This window comes from Pyrgilauda ruficollis, unplaced genomic scaffold, assembly GCF_017590135.1.
Source record: "Pyrgilauda ruficollis isolate IOZ18807 unplaced genomic scaffold, ASM1759013v1 scaffold37, whole genome shotgun sequence".
Classification (NCBI taxonomy): Eukaryota; Metazoa; Chordata; class Aves; order Passeriformes; family Passeridae; genus Pyrgilauda; species Pyrgilauda ruficollis.
The window spans coordinates 11,235,710-11,260,938 of NW_024525156.1; positions in this window are offsets into that span (position 1 = coordinate 11,235,710).

Below are 25,229 nucleotides of genomic sequence, written 5' to 3' on the forward strand. Positions count from 1 at the left end.
CACTGCAATATCACAACAAGAGTCACTAAAGAAACTTGTCTTTTCACACTCCATAGACCATTGCTCAGTAGTACTACCCATTAAATTAGTATTATTTGAATACGTGTATGATTAAATAAAAATATTTAAATCCATTTTATTATATATATATATATATACAATATAAAAACTATATATCATATTCTGCTCAGTCTTGTAATGTTTTCAGTTAGGAATAGGTGGTAATGACTTCAGGAGACTCAAGTTCCTTTGAAATGTCAGATTTCACACTATAGGACATAAAGGTGTAAAAGAAAGGCAATCTAAAATATCATGCTTTGAAACTTGGAGCGTATTAATCAAAGGGAAAGAAAAACATTGACAAGGTGACAACATCCTGTATGACAACAGTGAGCTTGATGTGGTGTTCAACTTTATTAAAAACCAGAATTTACGATGCAGCAATTGAACCTGTTCAGTTGTGGTGACATGAATTGTCTTGAGTGAATAACATACTACATTAATATTTTAGTTGAAATTCCTGGACTGTATGGTTGATTAATAAGCTCTACTTCAGGTTGAGAATATATAGCTGTTCAATATAACTGGGTTATGAATAATCCTTATTACAGAGAAAGCAGCCTCCTCTGAGGCTCAGAACAGACATGTCAGTGGAGCAGAGGGAGTTGTATTATTAATCCTCCCATGTTCAAATGTATGTCAGCAACCAACAGAGGTCAATACATATCCCACAGCATTATGCAAATGCATGCATTATTAAAGATTTTTTCTAGTCAGGAGGACTACAAGAATGTCATGAGGCTTTGCAGGGGGGAAATCAGAAGGGCCAAAGCCCAACTAGGACTCAATCTGACAATTGCTGTAAAGGATAGTAAAAAATGTTTTCACGAATACATCAGCAACAAAAGGAGGATTAAGGAGAACTTCCATCGTTTACTGAATATAGGGGGAAATAGTAAGAAAGGATAAGGAAAAGGCTGAGGTACTAATGCCTTCTTTGCCCCAGCCTTTAACAGCAAGAACAGTTGTTCTCAGCCCCCTGAACTGGAAGACAGAGGTGGGAAGGAAAAGAAAAACCCCATAATCTAAGGGGGAATGGTCAGCAACCTGCTTAGACACGCACAAGTCTATGGGGACAGACAGATGGGATCCATTCAAAAGTCCTGATGGAGCTGGCAGAAGAGGTTGCCAAACCACTTTCCATCATTTCACAGCAGTCCTGGCTAACTGGGGAAGTGCCAGTTGACTTGAGGTTACCATATGTGACACCCATCCAAGAGCCAGAATGTGCAGGACAACCAGCCATGTTCAGCCCAGTCAGCATGGGTTTAGAAAAGGCAGGTCCTGCTTGAGCAACCTGATCTGCTTTCATGAAAAGGTGACACACAGTGTCAAAGGATTTACTAAAGTCCAGGTAAAAAACAATCCAGAGCATTTTTCTCCTCCACTGTCTGCCACAGCATTCTCCTGGAGAAACTGGCTGCTCAGGACAAATCCACTATTTGCTGAGTAGAGAATTGGCTTGATGGCTGAGCCTGAAGAGTGCTGTTGAGTGGGGTTACATCCAGGTAGTGGCCATTCACAGGTGGTCTTCTTGAGGGCTCAGTCCTGTTAAATATCTTCATTGACAACCTAGATGAGGGTATCAAATCCACCCTCAGTAAGTTTGCAGGTGACACCAAGTGGGCAGCAGCGTTTATCTGCTGGAGGTGAGGAAGGCTCTTCAGAGAGATCTGGACAGGCTGGATCAAAGGACCAAGGCCAACTCTAAGAGGTTCAACAAGGCCAAGTGCTGAGTCCTGTTCTTGGGTCACAGTAACCCCCTGCAGTGTTACAGGCTAGGGGCAGAGTGACTGGAAAGCAGCCCACAGAGAACGAGCTGGGGATGCTTATCAACAGCTGTGTGGATCTGATCCATGTCTCAGATGGCCAAGAAGGCCAATGGCATCCTGGTCTGTATCAGCAATAGCGTGGCCAGCAGGACCAGGACAATGATTGCTCCCCTGTACTCAGCACTCATGAGGGCACATGTCGAGTTGTGTTTTCAGTTCTCGGCCCCTCACTAAAAGACAGACATGGAAGATCTGGAACATGTCCAGAGATGGGCAACAGAGCTGCTGAAGGGTCTGAGAAATCTTATGGTGCAGCTGAGGGAGATGGGAGTGTTTAGCCTGGAAAAAAGGAGGCTCAAGGGAGACCTTAACACTTTCTACAGCTGCCTGAAAGAGGGTGTAACAAGGTGGGGATTGGCCTCTTCTCCCTGGCAGTGAGTGACAAGATCAGAGGAAATGGCTTCAAGTTATACCAGAGGAGATCTAGAGTTGATCTTAGAAAAAAATTCTTCATCAAAAGGGTTGTCAGGCATTGGGACAGACTGTCCAGAGAAGTGTGCTATTAAAAGAAGTTGCAGATAAAAATCTCTTGCCACTTTATATCTAGACTAAGGACTGACATTAGGAAGAAGTGGCTCTTGGAAATAAAAAGTGATGCATTAATGAGATTATAATATGGGAAGTAATGTTTGATTAGGCAAACAGAAATGGTTATCTGTGGAGTTATACATGAAATTTGAGATTAAAAAAAAAATGTTGAGAAGACTCTTACCAGATTTCATTCCTTGTTAGTTTGAGTGACTACCCAAGGTTTAAAACTGCTGTTATGCACTGTTACAGTGAATCATATGATCACTTCATGTCCAGGTTTGACTTAGTCATGCTACACTTAGAAGTGCTCTGGAGCACTGGAACTTCCTGGGAATAACTGGTATTTATTTAAAACCTTTGAAAATGAGAATCACTTTCCTTCGAAGAATTGAAAAGAATATAGTTTTTGAAAAACTCTTTCTACACTGACAAGCAACTGTTTCAAAACAAAACAAATGAACAAAAAACCCCAGTGAAACTGAAAATTATGGTTTTGATACCCACTCTTGTCATATGTTTCATGGTGGGAAGTTAAGTTAGCAGTTTGGGAAAATTTAAGCATTTACATGTCTTTGTCCCCAAATCCTGAGAGTGAACACTCTCCTCAGCTAACACTTTTCATAGATTTTTTTAATGCTAGAAAATTGCACACTCATGTAGTAATGTGGCCAGAAATATTTCTTGAGACAGAACTGCAAGGGACTAAAATTTTGCGAGGAAAAAATACTATTATATTTTTCAGGCAGCTTGTGGTTATGAGTACAGAGGAAACAAATCCAAGAAGCAGATCTAACACTGCCCAGGAGGAGAAACACAAAATATTGTCTCTCTAAACTTATTTTGGTTACAGTGGGATTTAATAAAACCTAGTTGAAACGATAGCACACTAATCACCTAAAAAAGATAGTGAAGTGACACTGACTATGCCTACACAAAGCATACACAGGCTCTCTCCTTCATGCCTGAAGTATTTGATAGGAAATAACAAATTCTGGACTTACAAATCCTGCACTAATACAATATTCCATATTACTTAATAGGGATTACTATTTCCAGGCCAGTTCTGCCCTGTGATCCAACAACTCAGAAATTTTCTCAGGATTGTCAAAACCTATCTCAAGAGAGATAACAGAGTATACTGATATAGAAGCATTTTGTTGAGCTGTTGGAAAAATATTGCATTTAAATACATGTTTAGTGCATTCTCCTATATAATCACCCTGACTGCAAAGTCTCAAACATGTACAGTGAAGCAGCCACTGATCTCCATGCAGCTCCTTGACAAGTCCAAATACTGACAGTATTCAGGACATGTTCTGTAGCCATCTGGACATCATAAAACAGGGAAAGGAAATTAAAATGGAGATAGATTGCCAGCTAATTTGATCAGTTCAAAGTTAAGAGTAGTATTTCCAAGAGGTGACACAGATCTGCATTACAAATTGTTTGGGGTTTTTTAATTAAAAAAAAAAAACAAACAAAACAACATCTGTTTTAAAAATAACAGATAAAAATCTCTAAAATATTTGGCTGCAACTTAAAAAAAAAAAAAAAAAAAAGAAAAGGAAAAAACCCCCCACAAACATTTTGTTTGACATATAGGTGTTTGACATTTTGGTTAATGAAAAATTTTGACTTCTTCATATTACTCAGATTTCATCATATTTTTGCAGTGTTGAGAAAACAATAGGAATCAAAAGATCAGTTATTTGTGCAGCTTTCACTGGTCGTATTTAAGTCTCCCAGACAGAATGTCTTTGGCTCATATCTTTTATCAATGTGTACCTCTGACATATCAACTCTATTCAACCAAAATACCAACCTTGGCAGATTGTGCTAGATTTTACATCTTTAATTTGCTTATCTATTCAAAAGATAAAATGAACAAAAATGAACAACCAAAATAAATCATAATTCAGCAAGCACCTAATAATATTAGCTCTGTATTTTCTCATCTACATACCTTTTAACTTGAGATATGCAAAGGTGAAATTTGACCAGAGATTTGGATTCTGGATGCAAGGTTCTTTCATGCTTAGAAATAGATTTACCTGCATATAAGACAACACATAACATAGCTATTGCTTATGATTAGTGTTCCGTAAATTAATGTGTAGCCCTTTCATCTTTCATTTCTTTTAAGAATTGCAAAATATATAAAGACTTGTGGGGTCTTCTTGCTTGCTAGGCTGGGGATAACCTATAATAATGTAAATGTTAAATTAGAAAAACCTAACAAAACAACAAATCTTTCTCCCATCCTACCAAGATGATGAACTTCTTTACAGAATAAAGAGGAAAATTCTAAAAATCATACATTTGAAGTGATGATGTTTCTCATCCCAAGTCACCATTACGTGCCATGGGGCCCTGCTATCCTGGAGATGACCAAACACCTGCCTGCCCTTGGGAAGCAGTGAATTAAATCCTTTTACGGCTTTTTTTGCATGTCCAGCTTTTGCTTTTCCTATTAAACGGTGTTTATGTCAACCCACAATTTTTTCACCTCTTACTTTCCCAATTATTTCCCCATTCCTACTGGTGGAGAAGAGGGTGAGCGATTGCACGGGGCTGATTTGATAGCTGGGATCAATCCAGGACAGGTGTGAAAGTAAGTTCTCCACAATCTGATGCTGCAAAGATCTCTCACATTTTTCCTCAGTTTGTTTTCTATAAATATTTCCATGCAGTGTTTGGGGTTCAGCAACAACTGAAGGTGCACAAAGAGAGAACTAACAGAGCCAAGACATCAGAACAAAACCTCATTAATCAATCCACTGTCCCTGAGATGCTAACCCTGTTGATACGTCATGGTAAATGCAGTTTGTCTCAGGAAAATTTAAAATAAGAAGGATAATTGGCAACAGGATAATTAATTTTCTAGACTATCTTTTTTCAGGGCCCCAAAGTTCACTCCCAAAGTACTCCATATAAGAAAATTTCAGAGCACACTGAGTTCTAGCCTTCTCTTTCCATCTCGCTCACCTAATATTTTTATTAGGAATGCAGAGGGAAATATAAATACTCTTGTGCTTCGTACATTTTGCTGCTGATACAGAATTGAGAAGAGATGGCAAAGACCACGTCAGCAACCCTTATCATCATACAAACTTGTATTTTCTCTGCCAATACAATTCAGTTACCATGGTGCTGTTTGTGGTTCTAACATTTTGATTACATCCAGTCATTTTCAAAGGAAAGGATTGTTACAGTAACCACAGTAGCACTTAGTATTTTTCATCTTCAAAGAATATGACAGACATCAGCTAATTATTTCTCATAGCCCTTTAATTCTCTTTAGAAGGTTATGGAGAGATGAATTCAATCCTGACTGTAAATAAGCCCAGCCATCTCAGCTTTACCATTAGAGCTGGAGCAGGCTAGTTAACACATTATTGGGCAGTGCCAGAAAGATTATTTTTGTTCATATCAACAGCAAGTTGAACAGCAGAACATATCTGAAAAATAAGAAATAATTAAGTCCTTGCTTTGTAAGGTTTATAAGGTTTATTTATAAGGTTATCCCATTGCAAAGTAATGAACCCTGGTTTTTCAATCTAGGAAATCTCATAAGTAGTCTAACCTTTCAAACCTGTGAATGATCCTACTGACTTCAGTTTAGAAGCTTAAGCACAACTACAGATATTTTGCAGGTTTGGGGAATGCAAAAACAAGTATTTTCAGGATGAGGATGACTGTCAGCTGAGGATGGAGGCACAGATTGTTCTGGCACCTAATTCTAAACCTGCGATTTTAGATAGTGCCCTCTCTGTTAGCCACCCGAAAGAAAGCTTGCCAAGTCATTACCTTCCCTTTCTCCTCTCTGTTTACTGTGCATGAAGGTAGCAGGCATATATTTGAGACGTGCACAGAACCATAACCGTATACTTTATCTTATACACTACACGCACCAGCAACTATTAAAATCTGATGGTCCTGGAAGGCTGTGAACATTACATATCTAGTAATACCCTCATTACTGCAGCGTTGTCTGAGTGTCTGGCTGCTACAAACTCCCTGATTCAGAAAGAAACACAGAGGAGTCCTGCTTCAAATCTGCTGAGCTTATACGTGAACTGAAACAAAGCATCATTCCAGTGAATCAATACACAAGTGAATCTTCTCTTAGAATATTTCTTAGAAAGCTTCATTGAAAAGGATGGGATTTTTTTTCTAAATTAGTACACATTGACCCTCAGATATGGATAAGTAAATATTTTACCTACAAGTAGCTGGAGGTTCCCCATAAATTTCACAGATCTTAGGAAAGAAGTGACTGCATAACAATCCTTGTATGCAAAAAACCCTCCCTTCATTAACAAGCATCATCTCATCCTCCTTCTCTTTAATTTATTTTCTCTAATTTCTCTCCCTTCAATAACAAAAGTTTCCTTTGGATCTTTAGAATCCTCTGGTTTGAGCTATGCACCAGGTGGTATGAGAAGGCTGGGTGAAGGAAAAAAAGAGAGAGCTTTTCTTCTGCCATCAGCATTTTCCTTTATGCACATGTAAAATAGAACATTCCACAGAGGACTTACCTTCACTACAAGACTGAAACTTGCTTTATCCTAACTGCCATACAAGTGCACTACGTAGCTTGTATCACATTGCAGCTTTCCATTCCCCATATCCTGCATTTCATTGCTCCCTTCATTTCTTTCTTGAGTTCAGCCCTCTTATTTCAAAATTCTTCCTCGAAATTAATGTCTTTTCTGACTTAAAAATTAATGGCTTTTCTTCCAAAACAAGGTATGATAGCTAAGAGTTTTTTTCTTGCCTTGACTCAAGCTCATCATTCTGCCCAATTCCCATGCCTGTCTCTTCCTGCTTCATCATAGCTGTAGGAGTACACATAAACCAGACTGACATCTGTGTGTAAGGAATGACAAAGCTGTTTGCCTCTATTAAACCTGAGCTGGGTAGACTTGCCTTGGCATTTCTGGGAGGACAGTGTAGTGATGGAAGACTATTTAATAAAAATATGTCTCTGGGGCTCTGTGGTAGAAGTTTACCATAGCCTTAGCCTTTAGTGAGCACCCCCAGCTGAACCCCACCTTACTTGACAGGCTGCAGGTGTTCAGCAGCCCTTCTGCCCACAGATTGAAGCTAAGAGCTACAGGACACAAGTGCTGACCCTTTCAGGCAGCCCATGAGGCCAAGTACACCTCAGGCCTCCACCCAGAGCATAATCTAATTTACTGTTTACTGTGTTAATAAATGTGTAAAATGTGAGTCATGTGAAAGCTGAAACCAGTAAATCAAAAGTTTTGCAGATTAATATTTTATGTTCACTCTTCACAGGTTTTAGAAATTAGACTGACTCTTAAAGAATTACAGTGCAAGGAAACTTTATGGAAAAGTGAGAGTGCTCATTAAATGAAAATAAAGAGTATGATTACTTGAACTCTAATTTAGATATCCCCACATGAAGAAACACTGGAGGTGAGAAATCTGCTAGGGAGAATTCCTTGGATAAATAAATAGTATTTTTTTTCTTTGAGTTTGGTATGTCTCTGAAACAGTCTCAATTTTTTAAGTTTCAGTGCAGTTTTCAGTCTCTAACACACTGCAGATCTACTAAAGAAATCTTCTATGCCTAAAATAACACCATTTATTTTAAAATAATCAATACATCAGACAGATAGAGCAACCACAGCAGATTGAGCCTTGAAGAAATAGGTTAGCCTAATGTTCTACAGCCCAAGGGAAGGACAGATGATATTTATATTACCCCTGAATATGAATTAGAACACTAAAGTTTATAAGGTTATTCCATTAACTGGATCCATCTCTGGACAGCATGAAAATTGTATTATGTTTCCGGACAAGGTCTTGGGAGAATTGTAACGGTTCCATTGATGTTATTTTTGATTTTGCCTAAATTAAATGAAGGCTTCATATTTAAAAGATTTTCATTTGGCTATAGATCAATGTTCCATTGCAAGTTTCAATTTATCCTGTCCTGTGTACTGTAAAAATTTTCTTACTGTTATTTATAGGAATATTTAATTAGCAAATACTCTGTAAGCGGTTCTTTGTCCTACAAATGTTTGTCTTATACAAAACAGCTGCATGTTACGTACAACTACTTAATAATACTTTCACTTGAGAATTTTAATTTCAAGATGCATTAGTTGGGAAGTAATCCTCTGAAAAATACAGCAATGTTCATAGTCTGTGTCCTCTGGCCTCCTCCCATTCAAAACTAACACAAGGAATCTGACAGTTATATGACACTTGGACAAGAATTAGGAAGACAGTGGTGATATAGATGTGTTATGATCCGGTTTAAGTGTTATTCTATTGGTACTGGAGGCTCATCACTCCAGGCACAGAAAGCTTGATTGCTCAACTGTAGACTTTAATTAGCAAAAATAAAAAGATACAGTCTATCCATAAAAATGTTCCAGTCATGTTTTCTGGAGACCAAAGTGAAGGTACAAGTCTCCTTCCTCTCCAACTGTTTGCTTACATGTGGGATACTGGATGTCTTCTGAAGCTAACACTCCTATTCTCCCACACAATCTCCTGTGCAAATCTACATTTGCACACAGGCAAGGGAGGTCTGAAACCACACTACTCAGAAGGAGAGAAACACAAGTCTGTGGCGGACAGTTTGGGCGCGAGGCAGTGTTCTGCTTCTAGATGATGAGAGAAGTAAACTCTCATTACAGGTCATTAGTAATAGTCAAAAGTTTCACTCTTCTTTCTCACCTTTCTATTCCAAACCCATCCTCCAGAAGGAGTGACACTCCAAACTGCACACATCAGTTGAAAAGCATGTTTCTTCAGGGGAAAGATGGCCAGGGTCAGCAATATGGTCACCTCTTCTAAGGCAGTTCTATTTAACCAGTACACTCACCTGGAAAATTGTGTAGGGAAAAAAAGTAAAGTAGAAAAGGCATATTCTAGTCCATAAAACTGGGACTGAATAAAAACCCAAAAGGCTTAACACCTGATAATCAGGTATAATGTATTTTACCATATGGATTGAACAGTTACATGAAATCTGCTACTTCTTTACAGAATTTGAAAGATACTCAAATCTAAAAATAACCAGACACGAGAAGGCAACTGCCATGCAGACTCACACCTATTATCCATGGAGAAACAGAATTATAGTCAGAGTATGACATGTAACACCTCTGTGCTCTGTGGGTGAAGCAAGGTCATTCTAAAATTACCACAAAGAGACAGCATAGAGGAGGAAGGATATGAAACATTAATTCTTAGCAGCCTTGTCTTCCCTGTGAGGAGAAAAGATGAGTTTCTTGCTTTGCAACTAAGCTAGTTAAAATTCTAATGAAGAAAATGCAGGTTTGTAGTTGTTGTGTGAGTTAATTTTATCTTTTTTAATGCATTAAACTGGGCTTTAGTGTGTTGTGGTTTAACTCCAGTTGGCAAGGAAGCACCACACAGCTCCCTGATCACCTCTCTCTGGTGAGATGGGTAGGAGGATCAGAAAGTCAGAGAACTCGTTGGTGAGATAAAGATACATTCATAGGAAAGAACCACACCCACAAGCAGAGCAAAACAAATAATTAATTCATCACTTCCCCTGGCCAGGCCATTTCCAGGAAAAGTAAGGCTCCCTGATGCATAGCAGATACTTGTGAAGACACATGCCATCACTCTCAACATCCCCCACTTCCCTTCTTCTTCCCCTAGCTTTAAATACAGAGCATGATGCCATAAAGTCTAGAATCTCCCTTTGGTCAGTTGGGATCAGCTGCCCTGGCTGTGTCCCTTTCAGAAATTCTTACCTGCAGGGCAGTAAGAAAACCAGAAAAGGCCTTGACTTTAATAAGGACTACTCAGCAATAAAAAAAAAATGATGCTGTATCATGAATCTTGCTTTCACCACAAACCTAAATACAGACCCTTGCCAGCAATAGTGAAGAAAATTAACTCTACCCTAGCCAAAATCAGCACATAATGGTATATAGTCTGAAAGTCCTGTCTACTGCAGTCTGTTTCATGTGGGAGGGACTCTAACAGTCCCAACCATCTCAAAAGGCTCAGAAAGAAATATATAAGATATATAAGAAATTTATGGATGTCTTAAGATACCTACTGAGAATTTCCTGAAGGAAAGTAACCTTAACATAGAGCAATCATCTCTGGTTCCTCTGACCCATTCTGTACCTGCAGCCAAAAGCACTTGGCAGAATAGCAAAAATGAAAGGCTATTGTTGTCTTGGATAATGATAAATTCAGTAAATTACTATTTGGCTTCTGAATCAAATAAATTCAGAAAATGAAAAAAAGCCCAAATTATGATTTCCTTGCTTTCTGATAGGCAGAACAAACACTGTTTTATCATACCTGGCTATGGAGTTTTTAAACTGTTCACCAGTTCATCAGCCTCACTGTCCATATTAAATACTGACTCTCTTTCCTGTTTCTCCTTGGAAACCATTCTCCATTCTCCCTGAACACTTTCACCACCTTTCAAAATACCAGTGTTCCAGTCTTAACAATTTTAGAAAATAAATTTGATAAGATATGTAAATATCATAATCTTTTGCTACTGAATATCAAATTCACAGTGTATTGCCATGCAAACTATATTCAATAAAAATGCTTTTTTTTAACTTTTCCTATGTCCAACAAATCAGATGTTCAATGAATCAGAAGTAAACATATTTTCCGAGATAAAATACATTTAAAAACAATAAAAAAGGAAAAAAAAAAGTAAACAGGGAAATCCTACAGAGATAAAAAAAGATGATGGGTAAATGTTAAAATAAACAAGGGTCTTAGATGCAGTCAGCAAAATCCTGTGGATTTCAGCATAAATTTTATTATATTAAATGAGTTTGCTGGTGGAATTCCTAAGTTCTAAAGTCAGAATATAAGGATAAGCATACTAAGTCCTTTGGACATAGTGCCGAAAGTTGTATTTTGTCATCCTTCTTCACCTTCAGCAACACCTGAAATCAGTACAGCTTTGAATACTGTCAACTGTTTCTCTGAATTAAGGCAAGACATACAAGTCTGGAAAATAACATCAAGTTACAGACAAGGTAAACACTGTACATCACTCAAGAGGATGTTTCTCTCTGTGGGATTTTTTTTATTCTGGATGGCAAGAAAATTTCAGAGTTTTCTTGTGTATAGTTGTATTTTAACAGATAGACATAGGAATTTGAAGGCCTAAATATGGTTTATTTTACATGTAACAATAACAAAAACAGTGTGTCATGGTGTCATATTTTCATTATTTTATTTTATTTTATTGACAGGTTACTTAGCAGTAGTATTATATCCGAGATTGTCATCTCACAATAAAGATAACATTGTCTTAAAATATGTTTCATAGTAGATGACTAGTAATCTAATCTGTCTAAAAACAATGAAGAAGATGACTGAAACATGTAGGGTTATACATTTGTGCAACAGTAAGAATGAAGAATAAAGAATAATAAAATAGCTTACTAAAATTAGTATGGAAACATCGAGAATGACTGGTATGACATCTAATGTGTTATAAACATTCAAGACACTTTATGGGCTTTTTCACATAACAGCAATTAAGAACTTGGGCACGTTTGCTTCCTTGTGAATGAAGAGTACATTATTCTTGTGCAATTGTTATATCTTAGGTAGAGGCTTGAAAATTCTGAGAAACCTGAAAGTGTGGAAAACCAATTTTGACACAGCCAGGCTTTGTAACACAGCAACCCAAATAGGAGGCTAAGGGACTATTAATTTAACTGCATTTCAAACACCTGAATTAGCTGGCTAATTTACCAGGCTAATCTCCTAATGAAGTTAGAGAGATGTAAAACCTTCAGTATTTATTGGAGAGATTAAATCAGAGTACTTACCTTTCTTCAGCCATCAATTTCAGGAATCTACTAAACTAGACCCAACTGGATTCTTACCCAGATGTTTAAAGCTAGATACTATACATACATATTAAACCTTTGATCTGTGTTAGAACCCCAACTCCTTTAACAGCTAAAATATTGAAGTAGTGCTAGAGATTAATTATCATCTGGAATGCTAAGCTAACAGAGCAATGAAATCATCATCAAGACACTCCAAGCCAGTGAGCTGTTATACTAAGTGTTAATAAATCAATCCCTTCTTTCAGATTACTGCCTCCCTGGATAGGCTCTTTTTGCAAACATCCCACCTTCTCTTAGGAAATGAGAAGAAGTAATGATAAAATTATTTTGAGTAATAATACAAATACTGATAATACTGGAAAAAGAGTTATTACTGTTTTATTTCTCATTGGCTTTCTAAATTGTTTTCCAGTATAAAACTTATCATTTTAGACTGAAGGTTTAAAGTAATTCCAGCATTTCTATAACTGGCAAAGTACTTCATATTTTAATCTCAGTTGGCTTCATAAATTCCATATCCCTACCTTAAATAATAAATGTAGTCAAAGAGAAGTTATTATAACAAATGGGACATTTGACACTGGTTTCTATAGAGGTTTTTTTGCGATGCCTCAAGCAGTTCTGCATGTTGTACATCACAATACGTATGTGATCATTTAAATGTTCAGTGTGATTGATGGTTAATTAAAGCTTCTCATAGCAACGAGTCACAGTAACTTTGCAGTGCTGATAAATCCCCAACAGTCTGGTTGTCCTTTCTTTTCTAATTATATTGCCCCTGTTCCTTTATGAAAGTTATAAGGTGCCACTAAATGAGTACCTGTATTTTTATGACATGCAAATAGAGCTAATATTGTGCTGATAGATCCACTGAGCTTTACTTTGCTGTGGATGTTTACAAATGGTTTCATAAAACCTTTTTAAGAAGGGATTTTTTAGTGCCTGTGTAAACTCATTGTATGCTGCTTAATTAAGAAGTGTAACAAAACAAATAACATCATGGTGTTATTAATCTCTGGCTAGGAAGTGAATTGCTTTTAAGGATTTTAGGGATTTCAACAGACTATATTTTTAAAGATATACTTCATTGAAGCATGTTGAATATGCTGTTTATGAATCTGCTGAATAGGTATCATATGTTGAATGTACTGTTTTAGTAACCTCTGCTACTAACTTAGCAGAGTTCAAAAATTAGCAGCATAATATTTAACTTGTGAAGACACGCCCCTTGTTTAATTACTATTATAAAAATTCTTTCTCTATACTCTTTTTATTTTACTCTTTATTGCAAGCAAATAAGAAAAACCTTTAAGCCTGTGCTGAGTCCTTGAGATCAGCTGATGTATACTACTGAATTTAGAATCCTCTTGTATCCAAACTTAAAATCAAGCAATTTTTTCATTGTTAATAAGTAAACAGAACATTTCCATGAACTTCATTATACTTCTCAGTTATGGACTTTGGCTTTTAAAAAATACAGTCATGAAAGTCATGTTAAAAATTACATGGAAATCACTTTGTCTTCTTCTGATCAACTGTTCTTTTTACTGCTCCTCATCTAGATACTTTTACTCATTTGAAAGGTAACTTGTTGATCGGAGTTGGTTTTTGTGTATAAGATATTCTCTGAACAAAAATATTCATCCAAAGTATGGTATAATTTAAAAACTAAAACAAGATATAACATCAGAAATATGACCAATGCTACAGTGGACTCGCAAACATGTTCATGCACATGTTTGTCAGTTAAGATCAAAGGTAATAAATGGAAATAAAGAAGGTCCCTCAAATATACTAAGTAGCTGCCACTGGCTTTAAAGAACTGTTTTGCTTTGAAAGTGAAGTAAGAAAGTAAAGAAAACACAAAAATACATATAGCACTGGATGTACAAGAGTGAAATGCAAAAAGTCTATTCAAAAGCTTGAAGAATGCTTTCCACCCTAACTGACTCTTTCTCAGATCTTGTTCTGAAACCAGAGGATTTGTTCAGCTTTTGTTTTACCTACCTGTCAACTTAGGAGTAAGACTGTCTTCTAGTGTTAAGAGCACTGAGCCCTTTACTTGCTGCACTGGAAAGGCCTCCTTAAAAAAAACGATTTATTGTAGTCTTCTTCAGCCATAACATTTCAACTGTTCAAGTAGCTCACTTTGGGACAAAGCAGTTCCTTTTTAATTGAATTTGTTCCGACAATTTTAAGTTACTCTACTTTTGGTTGCAATTACCCATGCAACTAATAAATGCACTGTAGGCTCAAACTCTTCCTGTTCTTTGCAGTCAGAAAATGTATTTGCAGAAGCATTAATAAATACTATTTTAATGCTAATTTTACTGCTACAAATTCAACTTAGCTTGTTGTTATTGACTCAGGTCTTCAAACAAAGCAAAAGGTCATAGATCCCAGTAAAATTGTTCAAGTTATGGCAATAGCTAAACAAAATTAAAAACTTGTTTTGTGTTATTACCTGTAACGTTTTTGCTATTAGATAATTTCTCTATCATGGGCTAGATGACCTTTTCCTTTTCTTTTCTGAAAAAGAAATCTTCAAAATAGGGGAGCAATAATTGGACTCACAGATGGTTTACACATAACTGATGTTATATTATTTCATTTATATATAGACCTGTTTTAAGTCTAAAGAAGACATAAAGACATACACATTTAAAATAATTTGTTTGTTTTTGGTCTTATTCTTTGGGACCAAGGCTAGCTTCTTTGGACCTCCCCACAAAACAGGATATTTAGCATAACCTTCTAGTTTTCAATTCACATGGATGAAGCAGGATCCTGCTCTGAATCTATCTCTAGAGGAGAAATTTGGCTTGCATCAACTCACAAACCTACAGTGAGATATCTGAAATATATACGTAGTCCTGATAATAGGCCTGGCTTTGATATAACCATGCCAATGTACAAATCCATGGTACATCTGCTTCTTCAATATCATGTGCAGTTCTGGTCCTTCCCTCCTTCTACATCTCAGGATCTTAGAGATAAACAAAGGGATGGAGTGTCTGACTTACACTCCATGCCTGAGTGGATTTGATCTCTGCATTCTGGGGGATTTAAAAAAAAAAAAAAAAAGAAGGCTGGGAGATGTGGTAACATTTTACAAAATTAAGTAAAAAGTAAAAAGGGGTGGACAGGGTTAAACAGTGTATTTCAAAATAAAATAGATAATAGTAAGATAAGCCAGGAGAAGTCAGGCTCAAAACCAATGGCTGAATTGTGAAACTTCTTGCCAAACCATATTTGATTGCAGGTTTCAAAAGAGGCTCAGGGGAAACTTGAGAAGGTCATGGAAGACTTATCCACAGCAGGTTGCTAAATACCCAGAAAAGATGTTCATTCATATCAAGAGTCCATGACCTGAAAATAGAGGCAGGCTGGAAAGACATATTGTAAAAATACAATAGAATCATAGAATCATAGAGGTTAAAAAAAGACCTTTAAGAACGTCAAACCTTACTGTAAAACTAACAATGCCAAGTCCACCACTAAATCATGTCTCTAAGCGTCACATCTACCTACATGCCTTTTGAACATCATTAAGGTGACTCAAGCATTTCCTTGGCAAATGTGCTCCAATGTTTTAGAACCCTTATGGTGAGGATATTTTTCCTAATATCCAATCTAAACCCACCTGGCAATTTGAGGCCATTTCCTCTTGTCCTATTGCTTGTTACTGGGCAGAAGATACTGACCCTCACCTGGCTACAGCCTCCTTTCAGACAATTGTGGTGTGATGAGGTCCCCACCGAGCCTCCTTTTCTCCAGGCTAAACAACCCCAGCTCTCTCAGCAGCTCCTCATAAAAGTTGTGCTCCAAGCCCTTCATCAGTTCTCTTGCCCTTCTCTGGACATGATCCAGATCCTCAGTGTCCTTCTTGTAGTGAGAGGCCCAGAAATGGACAAAGGATTTGTGCTGTGCCAAAGCAGAGGGACACAATCACTCTCTATACTCTTTTCTAGGCCTTCATATTTGATCACTGTCTGAGGCAGAATATTAGATTATGGGGATATGTGACTCACTACAGCCATTCTTACACTTTATTGCAAGTGTTCATGAACCTAAACTAGCAATTTGCTACTTTTCATCTATTTCAAACATTACATGGGAAGATGAAACGTGAAAAAGGGCTAAATTTCACTATATCACTAACTCTTCGTATTTTTACATTATGGATTCATTTTAATCTACCCAGAAAGCATTGCATTAGCTGCCTCATTTTCAACTTCAAACAGACAAAATATATAAAATCTATAGGGTACCTCGTCCTCTTGTAATTTTTACTTGACACAGCTCTGATTTTTCTTTTGAGTTCATATATAATCAGCCAAGGAAAAGACTCAGAGGGGCTTTCCTTTCCCCCCTCTCCCCCCCATCATGTCTTTCCAAATAATTCTACACCCACACAGTTTTGATAAATGTCAATAGAGTACGTCTGCAATTGTTCCATCCATTATTGGTTAGTTGTTCCATCCATTATTGGTTAGTTGTGGGATGCAATGATGGTCAGATGTAGATCAATGTTACATCTGTTTCCATTTGTTCTGTCCTATTCTGGAGTGAGTTAAAAAGAATACCCATCAGTCTCCTTTTTCATTTATTCATTTAATCTTCTTAACACTCTTCAAGCCTGTTGCTAAGAGATAATCAAGAGAAGAAAAAAGCTACATATAGAAACTACATAGAAGTCCTTACTTTAGGCAAAAAAAAAAACAACCTTCAGAGTGCCTAGCAATCTTTCCAGCTGGCAGGAGATGTAATGTATAGTATACAACAACTCAGCTCTCTCCTTTACACCAGAGAGAGATTAGCTGCTCCACGCAGACTATAAACTACAACTGGCAACCTCATACAATAAGAACAGGCAGCCACAATGCACTGAAACTGATTCTGTGCCAAATGCCTCCAACCAACCTTCCAGCCAAGGGACCAAACCATAATTTTTCAGATAAATACATACACCTAAATGAGTCCTTTCATTTCAGGCAAAGACAGGGAGCAAATAAGAGCAGGAGAGACAGAAACTGGAACATAGTACCAGCATAGCAGTGGCAGCCCACATCCAATATAATTAGCAGTCATTCTGGAACATGTCAGGAAAGTCAAACCAAGCATTTTGCATTTGGAATTAATGCCCAAGGCTACATCATGACAGGGGTCCAGAAGATCAAAACAAGGAGTCTGAAGAATGGAAAAGCACAGGCTATGCGAATGCTGCTTTCTATGCACGCAATTGGTTAGACTCTAGAAAGTCTTCTCTAGAAAATTTTGGTCGGACTTGCCTCCCAGAGGCCAGTGAAAACATCTTAAACAGCAACACAAATGTCACCTAACTTCTACAAGCCCTCTTCTTGATGGTATTGCTCACTACTTAAGACATTAGTCTTAGACATGCATACATTTGCAGAAGTTGTCTTAGACACTGCATACAATTGCAGCATGGAAAGCATCAACCAAGTGTAATTTTCTGGCCAAACATCCTGAAATGCCATTTAGAAAGCACAAAGGCAGACAGCTTTTCCATTTAGAAAGACAGAGGTAGCAACATAAATTTTGTCCCTTCAATAAACGATCAAATTATAATTGAATAACAGCTTTCCTTCCTATCCATTCATGTTATAATACAAACCTACTAAGCTAACCTGTTTCTTACAAACCTGTTTCTGAGCACCTCTGACCTTTGATTTCAAAAGGTGCCAAGAATGGACTCTGCTTAACATTGTCACTGTCAACCACTATGTCCCATTTCTTTAAAAGCCCAGATCAGGCAGGAGGCAAATGGATGTTGCTTTTTGTCTTGGATCAGAAGGAGCCTTTGGAGGAAGGGGAGACTATTCCTTCATGCAAGCAGAAAGAGTGCCTAGGTGCCAGAGATGTTTTCTGGTGTGCAGGCAAGCAAGGGGCTCATGAGACAGTAAACATGTTGCCTTGGGAGAGCATAGAGTGGTGAAGAAAAGGGTATTTTCAAACATACACACCTCCAAAATGGGAGTTAGTCACTTTCAAGGGATCAACAATATTCATTTGTACTGATCAATCCTCAAAACCTGGTCTAATATCAAGCCTGGAAGACAAGAGAACTCTGAAAAGACAAAAAAAAAATCAGGAGAAATTTCTTTCCACATTCTGTCTCAGCTTTATGTCATTATCTGAGCTCTGTACTTTTAAAAGTTCATGTTTCTAGTCTCTGTTCTAATAAAACCAGCATTAGAGATTCCAAATGTATTCAGTGTTTAGGGAATGATAAATCCAATAATTACTCCAGTCCCATCAAACAGTCACTGAATGATATTTCAAAGTATGGCCCAGAGTCTGTTGCTTTCAAACTGGCACTAAAAATGGCACTCTGGAAATCCTGTGCACAGTCCTGCCCCCGTGAGACTCAGTCAGGGCTGACATAGGCACTGCAATGAGAACCTCATAAAGAGGAGGATTTTTCAAAATATATGTCTGAGACTCAGTGAGAGTTGCTTTGTTGAAAAAAAGAGTACTACTGGTTTGTGGCCTTTTTTTTTTTTTTTTTCTTTTGAAATCAATAAGTAATTCTTAATGAAAAAAAAAAAAAAATTAAAACAGGTGGTGATGTTTTTAAGAAGGAACAATTTGTTACACAGGCCCCAAAAACAAATGCATGCACACACAAGCCTCCTACCAGGTGGAATTTTCCCACCTGCTAGAAAACATTCACTCTCTTGCTTTCTCTATTTTACCATAAAATATAAAAAAGACCCAAACAATATTGAAAATATACACTAAAAGGAATCTTCTGGAAAGAAGAAAAACTTATCCCTGTCTGGAAGCAGCTTTAGAAAATTTACTTTGCCACAATATTTCATGCTACACATTTTCTATTGCACACTTTCCCAAAATGCCTGTCAGAGTTCAGCATTGAGCATGACTAAAAAAGTAAAAAAATAAGCTATAAAAAACCAAGTAGAGGTAGGAAAAGTTAAGTTCCAGAAATGGGCTTGTATGCTTGTTTACTTTTAAAAGCAGAGCTGTATATTTTCTCCTTAAAGTTCTATTCAAAAATTATTAGGATATGAATTTTAATTTTCTAACATTTTCCCTAAAAAATTACATCTACTAGGAGTCCCAAAATAAGAATACTGAATGTATTTAACATTTTGGAAATTGGGACTTGATTCTCTGAACATTTACTCCAACAGGATTTTTATCAACTTTACTGAGTCATTATGATAATATTTATTTTTACAAATACCAGTATAAACATGAGGGAATAAAAAAGTAGAAGATGAGAGTATGAGAAAGGATACCTGAAGAATTTTTACAGTTTCTGCTACATCTTTATCATCACTGGTACATTGACTGTTATAGGTAGTACATTTTGTCCAATAATAGTGTTCAAAGAAGTGTTTAGGACTATTAGGATTATATGATGCTAATTTAATTTTACATAAAATTAATTTTATTGTCACTGTTGCAAGACACACTATTAATCTCCTGTTCTTGGAGAACCAGCATCCCTATAAGCAAATTAAGAACCATAATTTTCCTCTAGCCCAAATGTATGTATATATTTTATCTGACTATACAGCTTCCTATGAATAATATGCATGTGGAAATTTTTCTAGTATTACTGGAAGTGTTGACTGAAAGTCTGAGCCTGTAATCATTACCTTGAATGAATGCAAAAAAAACGGAAGCAGAAAACAAAAGTACAGTTGTTATATCTTTAGTAGTCAAACAAGAAATAATGAAGAGATCATAAAATGAATTTAAGAGATATTCATTAATAGCCACCTGAAATGCATAAATTGGTTTTTAAAAAGTCACAAGTATATAGAACCAAAGTAATTATTCTCAAAGTTAGTTAATACACTGAGGAAAAACACACATTGAAGTAATCTCTTTAAAAATCCAAATATCAAATCTCCATTGGCATCCCTATACTGTTAGGCTTCAGTAAGAGAAACCTGAAAAAAAAAAAAAAGGTAAACCTATCCCAAGTAGATAAAAGACCAGAAGAAAGTTTTTAGTCAAACTAAATGTATGTGATTCTGCAGAGTTCCCTGACTATTCCAAACTGAAGAAATATAAATTTCCTTCTGCTGCCTGTCCTGCTACTGAGGTAGCGCCGTTTAACTACCAAGATGATAAACTCTTATTCTATTTTGAACTCTGAATTTATTACTCGTAGTAAAGTACAGAATACCAAATGTTTATTTATAGTCAACAAAGTTTTTCCCTACATTTTTACAGTTAGAAGTCTTTTAAAACATGAGATCATTAATTCACAGTCAAAGAATGAACACAAAGGAAAGTCATGGTGTTATTTGTCTACTCAGTTTCCTGTAATCATAATTTCTAATTAAGCACTGAAACCTCCAGAGAGCACATTCAACTTATGAAAATCATATGTACTTTGCAATATTTTGTAACACATATGAATTTTTACAAAATAACTTCATTTTTCGTTTATCATATACTATTCAACACATTGTATTTATTGAAATAGCTTGCCTACAGCTACTTTGACCAACAGGGTACAAACATCATTAAAAATGTAAATGTACCAGAGGCTAAACTACTGAAGACATGAAGTCTAGAAGACTCATGAGCTTTCTGGGAATTTTTGAAATTTAAGAAAATAACAGAAAGTTTAATGTAAGCACAATATATGACAGAGTCTTGATAATTTCTATTTTTCCAGAGAAAGTCAGAAATAAATGCCATCCACCAAACATGAAAACACATGCATGTTGTTAAACCCAGGGGGGACTGACTATAGAAATCAAACTGAATGCATGCAAAGTGTTTTGAACCTGAGAAGTCTATCTGGGAAAACATGATCTATTATCTATATTTAGAAGGGAAATTAAAATAACATGGAGATGTCCTTGACTGGCTGTTATTAATTGCCTCTGCTCATACCTTTCCATATGTATGGTTAAGTATGAGTCACGGTGACTAAGAGAAGAGACAGAATCACAATACTTTTAGAAAAATGTTATATTTCAGTGCTACCAAGGCTAGGGCACAGATGGAAAAAAATTGTCTATCAAGACCTCAAACAGTAACTTTTCTTCATGTCACCATTCCAGTGCAAGAAATACCATTAAACGGTAGTTTCCTGCATTCCTTTTTATGGGACCAAGTTCCCAATCATAAAACCAGTCATTATGAAAATATCTACTCTGCATTCTCAAGCAACCAAAACTACCAGCTCTGGAAACTCAATTATATAATGTATTAATATTACATACATTAAATTTCATAAGATGTACTTGGCTGAACAGAGTAACTAAATTAAAATTTGATTTATAATTAAAAACTTATCAATCATTTCAAGAACATTAACCTGACCAACATTATATATTTGCTACTCTAGTATCTCCAGAAATTGTAGTGCAAGTTGTCAGACAGTGTTAGTCATCAGTTCTGTGCAGTAGGCAATGTTTATGGCAATGCAGAAGCATTTAGAACGGATCAGCCATGGCATGATGAATTATTGGATTAATGGCATGTGTACTACACTACATATATATGTAGAAAACTGTAAATACATGGAGAAGCATTACATTTCAAAATTACAGGAATCTCAAGTTTCTGACAGGTCTCTATCCTTGTAAGCTGTGCATGATCATCGAGGAGAGATGCAAGGAAGAAATGGGAAGAGAAACAAAGACACTAGAAGAAAAAGACAAGACACATTTTATAATAGCATGTGTATGATTACTTATCCCTTAGGTCAGAATAGGGCTACATGTACTTTCTACAGAGTTAAAAAGTGTGGTGATTCTGAAATATGAATCATTATTTCTCTTACAATTATTTGAAAATGCTGATACAATAGGTTGATGTATTTATAAATTACTCATTTGTTATGGTTATGCTGGTAAAGTTCAGATAATAATGCAGAGTTTATGAACAGATTATCTGTACTACAAAGAAGAATTGATTTTTTTCACTGCCAATTCTAACTTAGTAATTTATGGGCAGAGCATGGTAGGTGCATGACTAAGGAAAACTTTTAGTAAATTTGGAGATAAGCTGAAAAGTTATTCACTTATCAAAGCAGTGACTTATTGAATCAATGACAGGGTTCATAACACCTTGTTCATATAATTTCATGCAACTAAATATATTCAACTTTATCAAGAACTATTAGAGTAGAATTAGACTGTATGATCAAGTACTTCTTTACCACAAGATTCCCAAATAGAAACCATTTCTGTAAGATGAATCTCCTTACACTCTGTTCGTCACTGAAGGATTGGTGATATTAAATATTATCAACTTCCTTTATTCAAACTCTGCCATTTTCATGATGCAAAACTTGAAGAATTTTGATTTTCATTTAACAAACTCAGATATTTTTCAAAATTTGTTTGTACACTTACAAAACCAACAAACTGGTTATAGACTAAAAATACTATACGACTAAAATCCTAGGTTTTTTTCCTGTTTATTGTTTTGAGCTCATTGAAAGAAATAAAATGTATTCTTCATTGAAAAATATTTACATCAGCAATCCCTTTGCCTGGAATTCTGCTTGTTAGTCTTGTGAAAATCTGAGATGTGCCCGTTGAACAGTTTCACTCAGCAGTTCCTATCCAGCTCCACGCACAGGATGCCTCTTAGCACTACTCTCTTGCTCATACATAATTTCATGTTTTTTGTGACATAATTGGAGAGCTGTGGGGTGAGGCAGCAGCAGAGGACCCCAAGCCTTCCAGTGTATGACATCAAGGTACAAGTCCTATATGCTCATTTATATTAAGGCACTGAAGTCTCCTGAAGAAAATTTTCTGGAATTTCAGTTAGGAGCAGAAATAAACGAATCAGTGAAGAAGTTTGAGTTGCTATCCATGGGGTTTAAGTGCAGCTGGACAGTAGAAACATGAGAGCATTTTCTGGTAGATCTGCCTGCTTCCTTCCACAATGTCTTTTCAATGCTCTCCTCTTCACATCAACATTTACTGCATTCCATGTGCCTTTTTTTTTTTTTTAAACTAGTACAATTATCCTATTTCTCCATTATATTACTATAAAGCGTGAGTTCAAGACATCCTTCTTGGATAAAAATGTGTATGTTTTTATTTGAATTCCAGCATATGGGGCATTTCACTACCTAAGAGCTTTTGAGAATGAGAGGCACATTATCTAGGTCTATCAATAGATAATTATGTGTCCGTTCCTCATTTTCTGATAGCATTTACATGCCCTGTAATCTGGAGGGAATTAATGCTCTTGGTATCCTTATGAAGCAAGAAATAAAATACCCTTTTCCCACACAGAATATAGAATAACTTCATTTTTTTCATGGATTGGAGAGTTGAACTCATATATTCCTAATCCCAGATAAAGTTTTGTCTCTGGTTAAGCAATTATTAAAACAGCTGAAAAATACAAAAGTGTTTTCTTCTGAACTAAACAGAGTAACCTGGTAATTTTTTATGAACACATATAATATGGGTCATTTTCCTGCAAAAATTCTAAAATTAAAACCAGGCTTCTGATGGTAACACCAATAAAGAGAAAACTGGTGGACCCTGGGTTTAATGCTGGGGTTATTTGATGTAAGATTAGTATAGGATGACAAAGGAAAAAAGAACAAACAAAAATAAATAAAGGAAGAGGAACCCAAAACTCATCTGTTTCGAAGCAGGAGTAAAAAACAAGAATATGGTTGAGCCTCACAGTATTTTAATTTGAACACTGATAGTAAAAATGGCTATATCTAATGCTTTCATTTGTATTTGTCTTGGTCTAATGAGGGGAAAATTCAGACTCTTAAGTGTATAGACTGTGAAAGGATGTTAACCAGAAAAAAAACCCAAATAAATTAAATCCTTAAATAAGATGATACTACTCAGCTAAGACACATTCATAAGTATGATTTTAAAGGAAGTGAAAAATTTGAAAAGATTTGGAAAAGGACATGGGAAAAAAAGTGTGTATTTAAAATCACATTATTCTGTAGGTCAATCAAAATGAAAGTCAATTTAGTGAATAGAAATATACATTTCTAAAATCCAAATGCATGAAAATATTGAATTTAAAAATGTAAATAGGCAGCAAGTTTATTCAACTTCTTATAATTTAAAATTATTTTGATAAAATATTTTCTTTTCTAGAATTTTTGTTCCAATAGAATTATAAAAACTTGGTCCTGATGTTGTCTTTATGTTTTAAACACTTTTTCTTTTCACACTGCAAAATAGTGATTTTTCCAAATATGGAAGCTAAACTTCAAAATCCAGCTGAATTTCTTCCATCCATGTATTCATTAGTATAACATTCTACAAGTCATGTCAGTCCCTGAAGTCTAAAGCACTGTTAACAGCTGTTCCATCCAGAGAAATAATTTAAAATAAAAGTGGTGTCATTGTTTTCCCTTATCAAAAATTCAATTGATTAACATTATCTAAATATCCAAAACAATGCATTGAATTATACCCCATATCTTGAACTTCTTCAAAACATGCTAAAAACCACCAGCTGAAAAAATTTCTTACTTTGTTTTCAGCTTCTCTTAGCACTGTCTTCTAGGTAGTTATAATATGTTATAAAATCTTAAATTTTAAGATTTAACTTTAATGTTTCTTGTTTTAGACTTTCATTAACAGTTGACAATCAAACAAGCAACATTGGAGAATTTTCTTGGAAGGGAATTTTCCCTGTTAATTCCCAAACTCTTCTAAGTAGAAATAAAATTAAATGAAATCAGAAAATGCTTCTACTGATATTGCAATTTTGAGTACAATTTCTTTTTTGTGGCCTTTACCTTGGATACCCAGACAAAAAAAACAATAGCAAAAAGCAATTTCAGAAATAAATTATCACCAATGAAGCACTTTGGATACAAAAAAAGAAACAGACTTTGGACAATGGTGGATTTTATCTATTCTTTCAGAATGTCTCTAGAGAAGCAATACTGCAAGATACTACTAGGGAGTTTTTCCTGGTTTTAGCACTA